Here is a 14,476-nt window from a genome sequence, read left to right as displayed (position 1 = left end):
AACCCCACCCACCTTACCCATTTCTGCTCCACGTCTTCATCTTCCAACGCCAGCAAAATTTGACGGATCTCCAAGATTCTGCAGGGGATTTCTCAACCAGTGTGAGATTCAGTTTGAGCTACAACCTGGCAATTTTCCCAGTGACCGTACAAAAATTGCCTACATTATTTCTCTTCTCAGTGGCTCAGCCCTTGATTGGGCATCACCGTTATGGGAGAGGTCCGACACCCTGCTATCTTCCTACACTGCCTTCGTGTCAACATTCAGGCGCATCTTCGACGAGCCAGGCCGGGTAACCTCAGCTTCATCCGAGATTCTCCGTTTACGCCAGGGGTCACGTACTGTAGGACAATATCTGATACAGTTCCAGATCCTGGCATCCGAACTGGCATGGAACGACGAGGCCCTGTATGCTGCATTCTGGCATGGCTTATCTGAGCATATTAAAGATGAGTTAGCTACCAGAGACTTACCTTCTAAGTTAGATGAGCTAATCTCACTCTGCACGAAAGTTGATTTACGTTTCAGAGAGAGAGCAACTGAGCGTGGAAGATCATCTGCTCCAAAATCTTCTGCTCCTCCTCCTCGTCAACTGTCACCATCTAAAGATGAGCCCATGCAACTTGGCCGTTCCCGTTTAACTCCTGCTGAGCGCCGAAGACGTCTCTCCGAGTTTCTCTGTCTCTATTGTGCAGCTCCGTCTCACACCATTAATGCCTGTCCCAAACGTCCGGGAAACTCCAAATCCTAGCTCGCCAAGGAGAGGGCCGGCTAGGAGTAATGATCTCCTCTCCATCTCCTCAAGATTGTAATCTCCCAGTCTCGCTTCAAGTTGCTCAACGTTATCGGAACGTCATTGCCCTCCTTGATTCCGGAGCAGCTGGGAACTTTATTACCGAAGCCTATGTTAAACGGTGGTCCCTACCCACCGAGAGACTTCCTTCGTCCATTTCTTTAACTGCCGTGGATGGCAGCAAAATTTTTGATGCAGTTATTTCTTTAAGGACTCTACCAGTTCGTCTGAGAGTGGGAGTTCTTCATTCCGAACTTATTTCTTTTTTAGTGATTCCAAGAGCCACACATCCTGTGGTCCTGGGCCTTCCATGGCTCCGTCTTCACAATCCTACAATTGATTGGACGACTACGCAAATCCTGGCATGGGGTTCCTCCTGTGCTGAGACATGTTTGTTTAAAGTATTGCCTGTCTGTTCTTCCTCCCCCAGGTCGTCTGATGTTCCACCTCCTCCATATCAAGATTTCACGGATGTGTTCAGTAAAGCTTCTGCTGATATCCTTCCTCCTCATAGAGAATGGGACTGTCCGATTGATCTCATTCCAGGGAAGGTTCCACCTCGAGGCCGAACTTATCCGTTGTCTCTGCCTGAGACGCATTCTATGGAGGAATATATTAAAGAGAACCTAGCAAAGGGGTTCATTCGACCTTCTTCTTCTCCAGCCGGCGCAGGCTTCTTTTTTGTAAAAAAGAAAGATGGTGGTCTGCGGCCGTGCATCGACTACAGAGGTTTGAACGACATTACCATCAAGAACCGTTATCCTTTACCCCTGATTACTGAGCTCTTTGACAGAGTTAGCGGAGCTACCATCTTTACAAAGCTGGACTTGCGAGGTGCATACAATCTCATCCGGATCCGTGAGGGTGACGAGTGGAAGACCGCCTTTAACACCCGTGACGGACATTATGACTACCTCGTCATGCCCTTCGGATTGAGCAATGCTCCAGCTGTCTTCCAGCATTTTGTCAATGAGATCTTCAGAGACATTCTATACCGTCATGTCGTGGTCTATCTAGACGATATCCTCATTTTTGCCAACGATTTAGAGGAACATCGTTTTTGGGTTAAAGAGGTTCTGTCCCGTCTCCGTGTCAATCATCTCTATTGCAAATTAGAAAAATGCGTCTTTGAAGTCAAGTCCATTCCGTTTCTAGGGTACATTGTGTCCGGTTCCGGACTAGAGATGGATCCTGAGAAACTACAAGCAATCCAAAATTGGCCGGTACCCTTAACCCTCAAAGGGGTCCAGAGGTTCTTAGGGTTCGCCAACTATTACCGAAAGTTTATACGAGACTTTTCCACCATTGTGGCGCCTATTACTGCTTTCACTAAGAAGGGTGCTAACCCGTCCAAGTGGTCTGAAGAAGCCATGCAAGCATTTCATCTTTTAAAACGAAGGTTCATCTCTGCGCCTGTTCTGAAACAGCCTGACATCGACTCTCCTTTCATCTTAGAGGTGGATGCCTCCTCCGTTGGAGTAGGAGCGGTGTTATCTCAGAGGGCTAAAGATGGCCATTTACACCCTTGCAGTTTCTTCTCCCGGAAGTTCTCCCCAGCTGAGCGCAACTATGCCATTGGCGACCAGGAGTTGCTAGCCATCAAGCTCGCTCTAGAAGAGTGGAGGTATCTGTTGGAGGGAGCTTCTCATTCAATCACCATACTTACAGACCACAAGAACCTTTTATACCTGAAGGGCGCACAATGTCTCAACCCTCGTCAGGCCAGATGGGCACTTTTCTTTTCCAGGTTCGACTTTAAACTCCAGTTCTGTCCGGGCTCTCAGAATCGCAAGGCCGATGCCCTTTCCCGCTCATGGGAGCAAGAAAATGAGTCAGAGTCTTCAGACAAGCATCCTATTATAAATCCGTTGGCATTCTCCACGGTAGGGATGGACTCTACGCCCCCATCAGGGAAAAGTTTTGTGAAGCCGATGCTAAGGAAGAAGCTCATGCATTGGGCCCATGCTTCCCGTTTTGCCGGACATACAGGTATCCAAAAAACCCTGGAGTTTATCTCTAGGTCCTATTGGTGGCCAACTCTGAAAAAGGACGTCTTGGAGTTTATTGCATCTTGCCCAAAGTGTGCCCAACATAAAGTATCCCGCCAGTCGCCTGCGGGGCAACTGGTTTCACTATCCGTTCCCCGTCGACCATGGACCCACTTGTCGATGGATTTCATTACAGACTTACCCATGTGCAACAAGTTCAATACCATCTGGGTGGTAGTTGACCGGTTCACCAAGATGGCACACTTCATTCCTCTCACCGGTCTTCCGTCAGCTTCCAAGTTGGCTCAAGTATTCATACAAGAGATCTTCTGACTCCACGGTCTTCCTGAAGAAATTATCTCAGATCGAGGAGTTCAATTCACAGCCAAATTCTGGCGAAGTTTATGTCAAGTCCTCCAAGTCAAGCTAAAGTTTTCCACGGCTTACCATCCTCAGACCAATGGTCAAACCGAGAGGGTGAATCAGGACTTGGAGGCCTTCCTCCGCATCTATGTGTCCTCCTCTCAAGATGACTGGGTTCAATTACTTCCCTGGGCCGAGTTCTGTCATAACAACCAGTATCATTCTTCATCTGCTTCAACACCATTCTTCACTAACTTTGGATTCCACCCTAAAGTCCCTGAGTTCCAACCGCTTCCAGCAACTTCTGTTCCCGCAGTGGATATCACCTTGCATCAGTTTGCCAATATCTGGAAGAGCGTACGATCAGCTCTGCTCAAGGCATCGTTCAGGTACAAGAAGTTTGCGGATAAGAAGCGTCGAGCAGTTCCTGCTCTCAAGGTGGGTGATCGGGTATGGTTATCCACGAAGAATTTGAGGTTAAGAGTTCCCAGTATGAAGTTTGCACCTCGCTATATCGGTCCTTTCAAGATTGAACAAGTCATCAATCCTGTTGCTTACAGACTCCAGTTGCCTCCCTTCTTAAAAATACCCAGGACATTCCATGTTTCCCTGTTAAAACCGCTGATCTTGAATCGGTTTCATTCCTCACTTCCTCCAACTCCGAAAGTCCAAACTCAACGAGGCGTTGAGTATGAAGTGGCCAAGATCCTGGACTCACGTCACCGTTACGGTCAACTACAATATCTTATTGACTGGAAGGGTTATGGTCCTGAGGAACGTTCATGGACCAATGCTTCTGATGTCCATGCTCCTGCCTTGGTCCGGAGATTCCATTCCAAGTTTCCTCAAAAGCCAAAGAAGTGTCCTGGGGCCACTCCTAAAGGGGGGGTGCTGTCACGATCCGGGTATCTGGACGCCATTTCTTACCCATCAGATGCCTCCTAAGGCTGGCTCAGCGCTCCAGGACCGGATCCCATCTGTTATCCTGATGTGTACATTCCTGTATCCTCTCCTGTCACTCTGGGACGCTGTCACAGTGAACGCCATATTACACCTGGCATGGCGTCTCCCGCGGCCTCCGCCGCCGTCCCTGAACTTCTGCATGCAGAGTGTCTGAGTGGCGATTACGTCAGCCGCGGCCTCCGCTGTGTCCGCGTGGTTGGATGTGCATCTGTCAGCCTGGCGCCTCCTGTCTCCGGTGGCCGGCGCCGCCATTACTGTTTTCATTACCACATGGATTACAAACCAAACTTCCCTCCAAGTGTCTGCATGGGCGCAGCCATCTTGGATTCTGTCAGCTGATCATTTCCACCAATCTGTTCTCAGTATTGATAATCTGCATAATTGCCTAGCCAATCCCTTCCTTGCTGCAGGTATAAATACACTGTGCCTGAGCAAGGAAGGCGTCAGTGCTTTGGTTGTCAAACCTAGTTCCTGTTTGTCTCTCTCCTGTGATTGTCTTCCAGGTTCCAGCTCCTGTCTCAAGACTTCCACCATAGAGACCCGCACCAGCATTCCACCTGCGGTGTAGCCTGACTCTCCAATCCATTGTGGATTCATCTGTTTCCAGCTACAACATTACCTGCTTCCAGCTCAGCTTCCAGCAGAGTACAGCTTCCCTTAAAGGGCCGGTGTCCTTTCTACACTTTACCACTCTCCACCGGTATTATTATTTCTCCGCTCTCAAGTTCTACATTTCAGTTCATATTTCATCGCTCCCAAGTTCATTTATTATTTAACTGGTTCCAGCCAGTATTCACTCCGTGCTAACAACAGTCTGGTTCCAGCCAGTATCCACAGCAGCTGTTTTATCTTCAGCAACCCAGCTTTTCCTGGAACACCAGCTGGCACAATCCTGGGTTATCTCCATTGCTACAGTCGGGCCTGGTAAGGACTTTCCATCTAGAAGATCATAAGAACTATCTCACACTACCAGTGCCCTGTGGCTCCTGCCATCCTGTAGTACCCAGGAACTGTATTTATTCTTTGCTGACTTTTACGTTTTCTTTTACTGCTGCTGTGTTGCGGAGTTGTCATAATAAACATCATTGACTTTTATCCAAGTTGTCGTGGTCACGCCTTCGGGCAGTTATTATTCATGTTACTTACATGTCCAGGGGTCTGATACAACCTCCCAGGTTCCGGTACATCTCAGCCCCTACAACTGAGGCTGCCTCCCGTCAGCTCAGGCCCTCAGTTGTGACAATTATTTATCATCCAGTCTACTAGGAGCAGACACAGTACGGTAGTTCACGGCTGTAGCTACCTCTGTGTCGGCACTCGGCAGTCCATCCATAATTGTATACCACCTACCCGTGGCTTTTTTTTTCTTTCTTCTTTATACATACTACATCTCATTATCATCCAGTCTATATTAGCAGCAGACACAGTACAGTACGGTAGTCCACGGCTGTAGCTACCTCTGTGTCGGCACTCGGCAGTCCATCCATAATTGTATACCACCTACCCGTGTTTTTTTTTTTCTTTCTTCTTTATACATACTACATCTCATTATCAACCAGTCTATATTAGCAGCAGACACAGTATGGTAGTTCACGGCTGTAGCTACCTCTGTGTCGGCACTCGGCAGTCCATCCATAATTGTATACCACCTACCCGTGGTTTTTTTTTTCTTCTTTATACATACATACTACATCTCATTATCATCCAGTCTATATTAGCAGCAGACACAGTACAGTACGGTAGTCCACGGCTGTAGCTACCTCTGTGTCGGCACTCGGCAGTCCATCCATAATTGTATACCACCTACCCGTGGTTTTTTTTTTCTTTCTTCTTTATACATACTACATCTCATTATCATCCAGTCTATATTAGCAGCAGACACAGTACAGTACGGTAGTCCACGGCTGTAGCTACCTCTGTGTCGGCACTCGGCACTCGGCAGTCCATCCATAATTGTATACCACCTACCCGTGGTTTTTTTTTTCTTTCTTCTTTATACATACTACATCTCATTATCAACCAGTCTATATTAGCAGCAGACACAGTACAGTACGGTAGTCCACGGCTGTAGCTACCTCTGTGTCGGCACTCGGCAGTCCATCCATAATTGTATACCACCTACCCGTGGTTTTTTTTTTTCTTTCATCTTTATACATACTACATCTCATTATCATCCAGTCTATATTAGCAGCAGACACAGTACAGTACGGTAGTCCACGGCTGTAGCTACCTCTGTGTCGGCACTCGGCAGTCCATCCATAATTGTATACCACCTACCCGTGGGTTTTTTTTTCTTTCTTCTTTATACATACTACATCTCATTATCATCCAGTCTATATTAGCAGCAGACACAGTACAGTACGGTAGTCCACGGCTGTAGCTACCTCTGTGTCGGCACTCGGCAGTCCATCCATAATTGTATACCACCTACCCGTGGTTTTTTTTTTCTTTCTTCTTTATACATACTACATCTCATTATCATCCAGTCTATATTAGCAGCAGACACAGTACAGTACGGTAGTCCACGGCTGTAGCTACCTCTGTGTCGGCACTCGGCAGTCCATCCATAATTGTATACCACCTACCCGTGGTTTTTTTTTTCTTTCTTCTTTATACATACTACATCTCATTATCAACCAGTCTATATTAGCAGCAGACACAGTACAGTACGGTAGTCCACGGCTGTAGCTACCTCTGTGTCGGCACTCGGCAGTCCATCCATAATTGTATACCACCTACCCGTGGTTTTTTTTTTCTTTCTTCTTTATACATACTACATCTCATTATCATCCAGTCTATATTAGCAGCAGACACAGTACAGTACGGTAGTCCACAGCTGTAGCTACCTCTGTGTCGGCACTCGGCAGTCCATCCATAATTGTATACCACCTACCCGTGGTTTTTTTTTTCTTTCTTCTTTATACATACTACATCCCATTATCATCCAGTCTATATTAGCAGCAGACACAGTACAGTACGGTAGTCCACGGCTGTAGCTACCTCTGTGTCGGCACTCGGCAGTCCAGCCATATTTGTATACCACCTACCCGTGGTTTTTTTTTTCTTTCTTCTTTATACATACTACATCTCATTATCATCCAGTCTATATTAGCAGCAGACACAGTACAGTACGGTAGTCCACGGCTGTAGCTACCTCTGTGTCGGCACTCGGCAGTCCATCCATAATTGTATACCACCTACCCGTGGTTTTTTTTTTCTTTCTTCTTTATACATACTACATCTCATTATCAACCAGTCTATATTAGCAGCAGACACAGTACGGTAGTTCACGGCTATAGCTACCTCTGTGTCGGCACTCAGCAGTCCATCCATAATTGTATACCACCTACCCGTGGTTTTTTTTTTCTTTCTTCTTTATACATACATACTACATCTCATTATCATCCAGTCTATATTAGCAGCAGACACAGTACAGTACGGTAGTCCACGGCTGTAGCTACCTCTGTGTCGGCACTCGGCAGTCCATCCATAATTGTATACCACCTACCCGTGGTTTTTTTTTCTTTCTTCTTTATACATACTACATCTCATTATCATCCAGTCTATATTAGCAGCAGACACAGTACAGTACGGTAGTCCACGGCTGTAGCTACCTCTGTGTCGGCACTCGGCAGTCCATCCATAAGTATACTAGTATCCATCCATCTCCATTGTTTACCTGAGGTGCCTTTTAGTTGTGCCTATTAAAATATGGAGAACAAAAATGTTGAGGTTCCAAAATTAGGGAAAGATCAAGATCCACTTCCACCTCGTGCTGAAGCTGCTGCCACTAGTCATGGCCGAGACGATGAAATGCCAGCAACGTCGTCTGCCAAGGCCGATGCCCAATGTCATAGTACAGAGCATGTCAAATCCAAAACACCAAATATCAGTAAAAAAAGGACTCCAAAACCTAAAATAAAATTGTCGGAGGAGAAGCGTAAACTTGCCAATATGCCATTTACCACACGGAGTGGCAAGGAACGGCTGAGGCCCTGGCCTATGTTCATGGCTAGTGGTTCAGCTTCACATGAGGATGGAAGCACTCAGCCTCTCGCTAGAAAACTGAAAAGACTCAAGCTGGCAAAAGCACCGCAAAGAACTGTGCGTTCTTCGAAATCCCAAATCCACAAGGAGAGTCCAATTGTGTCGGTTGCGATGCCTGACCTTCCCAACACTGGACGTGAAGAGCATGCGCCTTCCACCATTTGCACGCCCCCTGCAAGTGCTGGAAGGAGCACCCGCAGTCCAGTTCCTGATAGTCAGATTGAAGATGTCAGTGTTGAAGTACACCAGGATGAGGAGGATATGGGTGTTGCTGGCGCTGGGGAGGAAATTGACCAGGAGGATTCTGATGGTGAGATGGTTTGTTTAAGTCAGGCACCCGGGGAGACACCTGTTGTCCGTGGGAGGAATATGGCCGTTGACATGCCTGGTGAAAATACCAAAAAAATCAGCTCTTCAGTGTGGAGGTATTTCAACAGAAAAGCGAACAACAGGTGTCAAGCCGTGTGTTGCCTTTGTCAAGCTGTAATAAGTAGGGGTAAGGACGTTAACCACCTCGGAACATCCTCCCTTATACGTCACCTACAGCACATTCATCATAAGTCAGTGACAAGTTCAAAAACTTTGGGCGACAGCGGAAGCAGTCCACTGACCAGTAAATCCCTTCCTCTTGTAACCAAGCTCACGCAAACCACCCCACCAACTCCCTCAGTGTCAATTTCCTCCTTCCCCAGGAATGCCAATAGTCCTGCAGGCCATGTCACTGGCAATTCTGACGAGTCCTCTCCTGCCTGGGATTCCTCCGATGCATCCTTGCGTGTAACGCCTACTGCTGCTGGCGCTGCTGTTGTTGCTGCTGGGAGTCGATGGTCATCCCAGAGGGGAAGTCGTAAGCCCACTTGTACTACTTCCAGTAAGCAATTGACTGTCCAACAGTCCTTTGCGAGGAAGATGAAATATCACAGCAGTCATCCTGCTGCAAAGCGGATAACTGAGGCCTTGACAACTATGTTGGTGTTAGACGTGCGTCCGGTATCCGCCGTTAGTTCACAGGGAACTAGACAATTTATTGAGGCAGTGTGCCCCCGTTACCAAATACCATCTAGGTTCCACTTCTCTAGGCAGGCGATACCGAGAATGTACACGGACGTCAGAAAAAGACTCACCAGTGTCCTAAAAAATGCAGTTGTACCCAATGTCCACTTAACCACGGACATGTGGACAAGTGGAGCAGGGCAGGGTCAGGACTATATGACTGTGACAGCCCACTGGGTAGATGTATGGACTCCCGCCGCAAGAACAGCAGCGGCGGCACCAGTAGCAGCATCTCGCAAACGCCAACTCTTTCCTAGGCAGGCTACGCTTTGTATCACCGCTTTCCAGAATACGCACACAGCTGAAAACCTCTTACGGCAACTGAGGAAGATCATCGCGGAATGGCTTACCCCAATTGGACTCTCCTGTGGATTTGTGGCATCGGACAACGCCAGCAATATTGTGTGTGCATTAAATATGGGCAAATTCCAGCACGTCCCATGTTTTGCACATACCTTGAATTTGGTGGTGCAGAATTTTTTAAAAAACGACAGGGGCGTGCAAGAGATGCTGTCGGTGGCCAGAAGAATTGCGGGACACTTTCGGCGTACAGGCACCACGTACAGAAGACTGGAGCACCACCAAAAACTACTGAACCTGCCCTGCCATCATCTGAAGCAAGAAGTGGTAACGAGGTGGAATTCAACCCTCTATATGCTTCAGAGGTTGGAGGAGCAGCAAAAGGCCATTCAAGCCTATACAATTGAGCACGATATAGGAGGTGGAATGCACCTGTCTCAAGTGCAGTGGAGAATGATTTCAACGTTGTGCAAGGTTCTGATGCCCTTTGAACTTGCCACACGTGAAGTCAGTTCAGACACTGCCAGCCTGAGTCAGGTCATTCCCCTCATCAGGCTTTTGCAGAAGAAGCTGGAGACATTGAAGGAGGAGCTAACACGGAGCGATTCCGCTAGGCATGTGGGACTTGTGGATGGAGCCCTTAATTCGCTTAACAAGGATTCACGGGTGGTCAATCTGTTGAAATCAGAGCACTACATTTTGGCCACCGTGCTCGATCCTAGATTTAAAGCCTACCTTGGATCTCTCTTTCCGGCAGACACAAGTCTGCTGGGGTTGAAAGACCTGCTGGTGAGAAAATTGTCAAGTCAAGCGGAACGCGACCTGTCAACATCTCCTCCTTCACATTCTCCCGCAACTGGGGGTGCGAGGAAAAGGCTCAGAATTCCGAGCCCACCCGCTGGCGGTGATGCAGGGCAGTCTGGAGCGACTGCTGATGCTGACATCTGGTCCGGACTGAAGGACCTGACAACGATTACGGACATGTCGTCTACTGTCACTGCATATGATTCTCTCACCATTGAAAGAATGGTGGAGGATTATATGAGTGACCGCATCCAAGTAGGCACGTCACACAGTCCGTACTTATACTGGCAGGAAAAAGAGGCAATTTGGAGGCCCTTGCACAAACTGGCTTTATTCTACCTAAGTTGCCCTCCCACAAGTGTGTACTCCGAAAGAGTGTTTAGTGCCGCCGCTCACCTTGTCAGCAATCGGCGTACGAGGTTACATCCAGAAAATGTGGAGAAGATGATGTTCATTAAAATGAATTATAATCAATTCCTCCGTGGAGACATTGACCAGCAGCAATTGCCTCCACAAAGTACACAGGGAGCTGAGATGGTGGATTCCAGTGGGGACGAATTGATAATCTGTGAGGAGGGGGATGTACACGGTGATATATCGGAGGATGATGATGAGGTGGACATCTTGCCTCTGTAGAGCCAGTTTGTGCAAGGAGAGATTAATTGCTTCTTTTTTGGTGGGGGTCCAAACCAACCCGTCATTTCAGTCACAGTCGTGTGGCAGACCCTGTCACTGAAATGATGGGTTGGTTAAAGTGTGCATGTCCTGTTTATACAACATAAGGGTGGGTGGGAGGGCCCAAGGACAATTCCATCTTGCACCTCTTTTTTCTTTAATTTTTCTTTGCGTCATGTGCTGTTTGGGGAGGGTTTTTTGGAAGGGACATCCTGCGTGACACTGCAGTGCCACTCCTAGATGGGCCCGGTGTTTGTGTCGGCCACTAGGGTCGCTTATCTTACTCACACAGCTACCTCATTGCGCCTCTTTTTTTCTTTGCGTCATGTGCTGTTTGGGGAGGGTTTTTTGGAAGGGACATCCTGCGTGACACTGCAGTGCCACTCCTAGATGGGCCCGGTGTTTGTGTCGGCCACTAGGGTCGCTTATCTTACTCACACAGCTACCTCATTGCGCCTCTTTTTTTCTTTGCGTCATGTGCTGTTTGGGGAGGGTTTTTTGGAAGGGACATCCTGCGTGACACTGCAGTGCCACTCCTAGATGGGCCCGGTGTTTGTGTCGGCCACTAGGGTCGCTTATCTTACTCACACAGCTACCTCATTGCGCCTCTTTTTTTCTTTGCGTCATGTGCTGTTTGGGGAGGGTTTTTTGGAAGGGACATCCTGCGTGACACTGCAGTGACACTCCTAGATGGGCCCGGTGTTTGTGTCGGCCACTAGGGTCGCTTATCTTACTCACACAGCTACCTCATTGCGCCTCTTTTTTTCTTTGCGTCATGTGCTGTTTGGGGAGGGTTTTTTGGAAGGGACATCCTGCGTGACACTGCAGTGACACTCCTAGATGGGCCCGGTGTTTGTGTCGGCCACTAGGGTCGCTTATCTTACTCACACAGCTACCTCATTGCGCCTCTTTTTTTCTTTGCGTCATGTGCTGTTTGGGGAGGGTATTTTGGAAGGGACATCCTGCGTGACACTGCAGTGCCACTCCTAGATGGGCCCGGTGTTTGTGTCGGCCACTAGGGTCGCTTATCTTACTCACACAGCTACCTCATTGCGCCTCTTTTTTTCTTTGCGTCATGTGCTGTTTGGGGAGGGTTTTTTGGAAGGGACATCCTGCGTGACACTGCAGTGCCACTCCTAGATGGGCCCGGTGTTTGTGTCGGCCACTAGGGTCGCTTAGCTTAGTCATCCAGCGACCTAGGTGCAAATTTTAGGACTAAAAATAATATTGTGAGGTGTGAGGTATTCAGAATAGACTGAAAATGAGTGTAAATTATGGTTTTTGAGGTTAATAATACTTTGGGATCAAAATGACCCCCAAATTCTATGATTTAAGCTGTTTTTTAGTGTTTTTAAAAAAAAACACCCGAATCCAAAACACACCCGAATCCGACAAAAAAAATTCGGTGAGGTTTTGCCAAAACGCGGTCGAACCCAAAACACGGCCGCGGAACCGAACCCAAAACCAAAACACAAAACCCGAAAAATTTCCGGCGCTCATCTCTAGTATAAACACGAGAGAGCAAAATAATCATGTACAATGCCAGAGTTTTTGTTTTCATTGTGCAGCGACCTCTTCCTGAAGATGTCGCTGGGAAGATGACACCGCCATGGAGAAGCGACTCGCTTTCTGGCACAAGTATACTGTGAGTGCAGGACCCGGGGGCCCCTGCACACATTATAAATCTGCCTATGCATCTTCTAAGGGCCTAAAGGGGCCATTTATCAAACAATATTTGTTGCTATGTCCAGGGGCTAGCTGCTAATATTATGTTTCCCTGCAATGTAAGACGGAGACAATGCGGCAGCTATCCCCGATACCTGCTGCAATCCCTCTACTGACGCCTGTAGCCCCATCTCCAATAAATTTCTATGGAGGATGCAATGCTGCCAGATTTACCAATATTGGCCCCTCGTAGGGGCCGCAATCTTTTCATTGCGGTAGCCCATTGTAGCCCATTGGCAACACTTTCCAGGATGTAGTTCCGACAGGGTTCCCCAGAAACCCTCTGACAGACATGGGCGCTGTGCATAGCGATCACCCTGACCGCATATGCTCAGCAGTCCTCGGCACCGCACTCGGTGCATTGCAGGGACTGTTTTCTTTCAGAGCCCCTGTCCCTGCCACGTGATACATACACTCAATATGATTGCATTCTATAATACGATCCTGGGCATTAATATCGCACCCAGGTTGCATTGCTAATGCGATCCTTGATAAATGGGCCCCTTAATCACGTCTCCATTATGTGCGACCACGATGTTTGGCTACATACATAATGGTTCAATATGGTACCCCAACATTCGGTGTGTATCTAGGGGACTGAGCACCCCTAGCAGGGCCGCCATCAGGGGGGTGCTGGGGGCACATCTGTCCCGGGCCCAGCCTCTCTGACAGAGGTAGGAGGGCCCGGGATGCTCATGCAGCCACCTGCCCACCCGCCGCCGTCCGCGCCGTTCTGCGGTCATCCCCGCTGTTCTGCCGCTGTCCTCCGACCCTCCAGCAGCACTGTATTGAAAACTTCCTCCCAAAATGGCAGCCACAGAGGAGACAGTTATTTAAGATACTAGAGGAGCCCTCTAGTATCTTGAAAAACTGTCTCCTCTGAGGTGGCGGCCATTTTGGGAGGGACGTTTTCAATACAGCTGCAGGAGGACGGAGGAGAGCAGCAGAACAGCGGGGATGGAGGTGGGCAGGCAGCATCCCGGGCCCTCCCGACAGCGGCACATGTATCTATGTAATATAATACACACACAGATTCATTAAATGGTGCAATTCTAAAGCTGACTCCTCCACAGTAGGGGGGGGCCTGCCTATTTTGTCAGACCTGGGCCCCGCGATTTCTGATGGCAGCCCTGACCACTAGCAAAGCAAAAGACTGGAGCCCCACCACCACCACTGCAACCACACCCTTGTGGTCTGTGCCAGAACTACAACAATTGGCCAGTAGCACTGTGTCACATTTACACAAAAGAAAGCAGCAGCTCTGACCCAATTTGGTAAAAAAAAAAAAAAGAAAAGATAAAGGGAACCTGAAAACAAAAGTATACAGAGATGATACAGGACCTATCAAAGGTGGACCCATCTGCTCTATACAATCACATAACACCATTATCATATTGTTATTAACATACGTATATACATAAATACACATTCACCCACACTGTGCAGGTTAGTTTTTAAAATACACACAAACAGTATCTAGTCAAGAGTCTATACCAGAGGTTCCCAAACTGTGTGCCTAGGCTGGTGCCTCGGGACACTTGCAGGGGCGCCCTGGGTTTGTGATCCAGGACCAATTAAAATTATTCATGGTCAATATAATAGGCAAAACCAGTGCTGGTGGCTGCCAGTCATAAAATATGTGGCCAAACAGAAGCAAATCTTGTCCCTCACCACACAACTGACCCTAAGGATGACATATAAACGCGATCAACTTAATGTAATATTTCTTTCTACATTTCTCTATAAGACATTTTTGGCCTAGGGG

The sequence above is a fragment of the Pseudophryne corroboree genome, chromosome 8 (genome assembly GCF_028390025.1).
Source record: "Pseudophryne corroboree isolate aPseCor3 chromosome 8, aPseCor3.hap2, whole genome shotgun sequence".
Classification (NCBI taxonomy): domain Eukaryota; kingdom Metazoa; phylum Chordata; class Amphibia; order Anura; family Myobatrachidae; genus Pseudophryne; species Pseudophryne corroboree.
Note: the sequence above shows the minus strand (reverse complement) of the source record.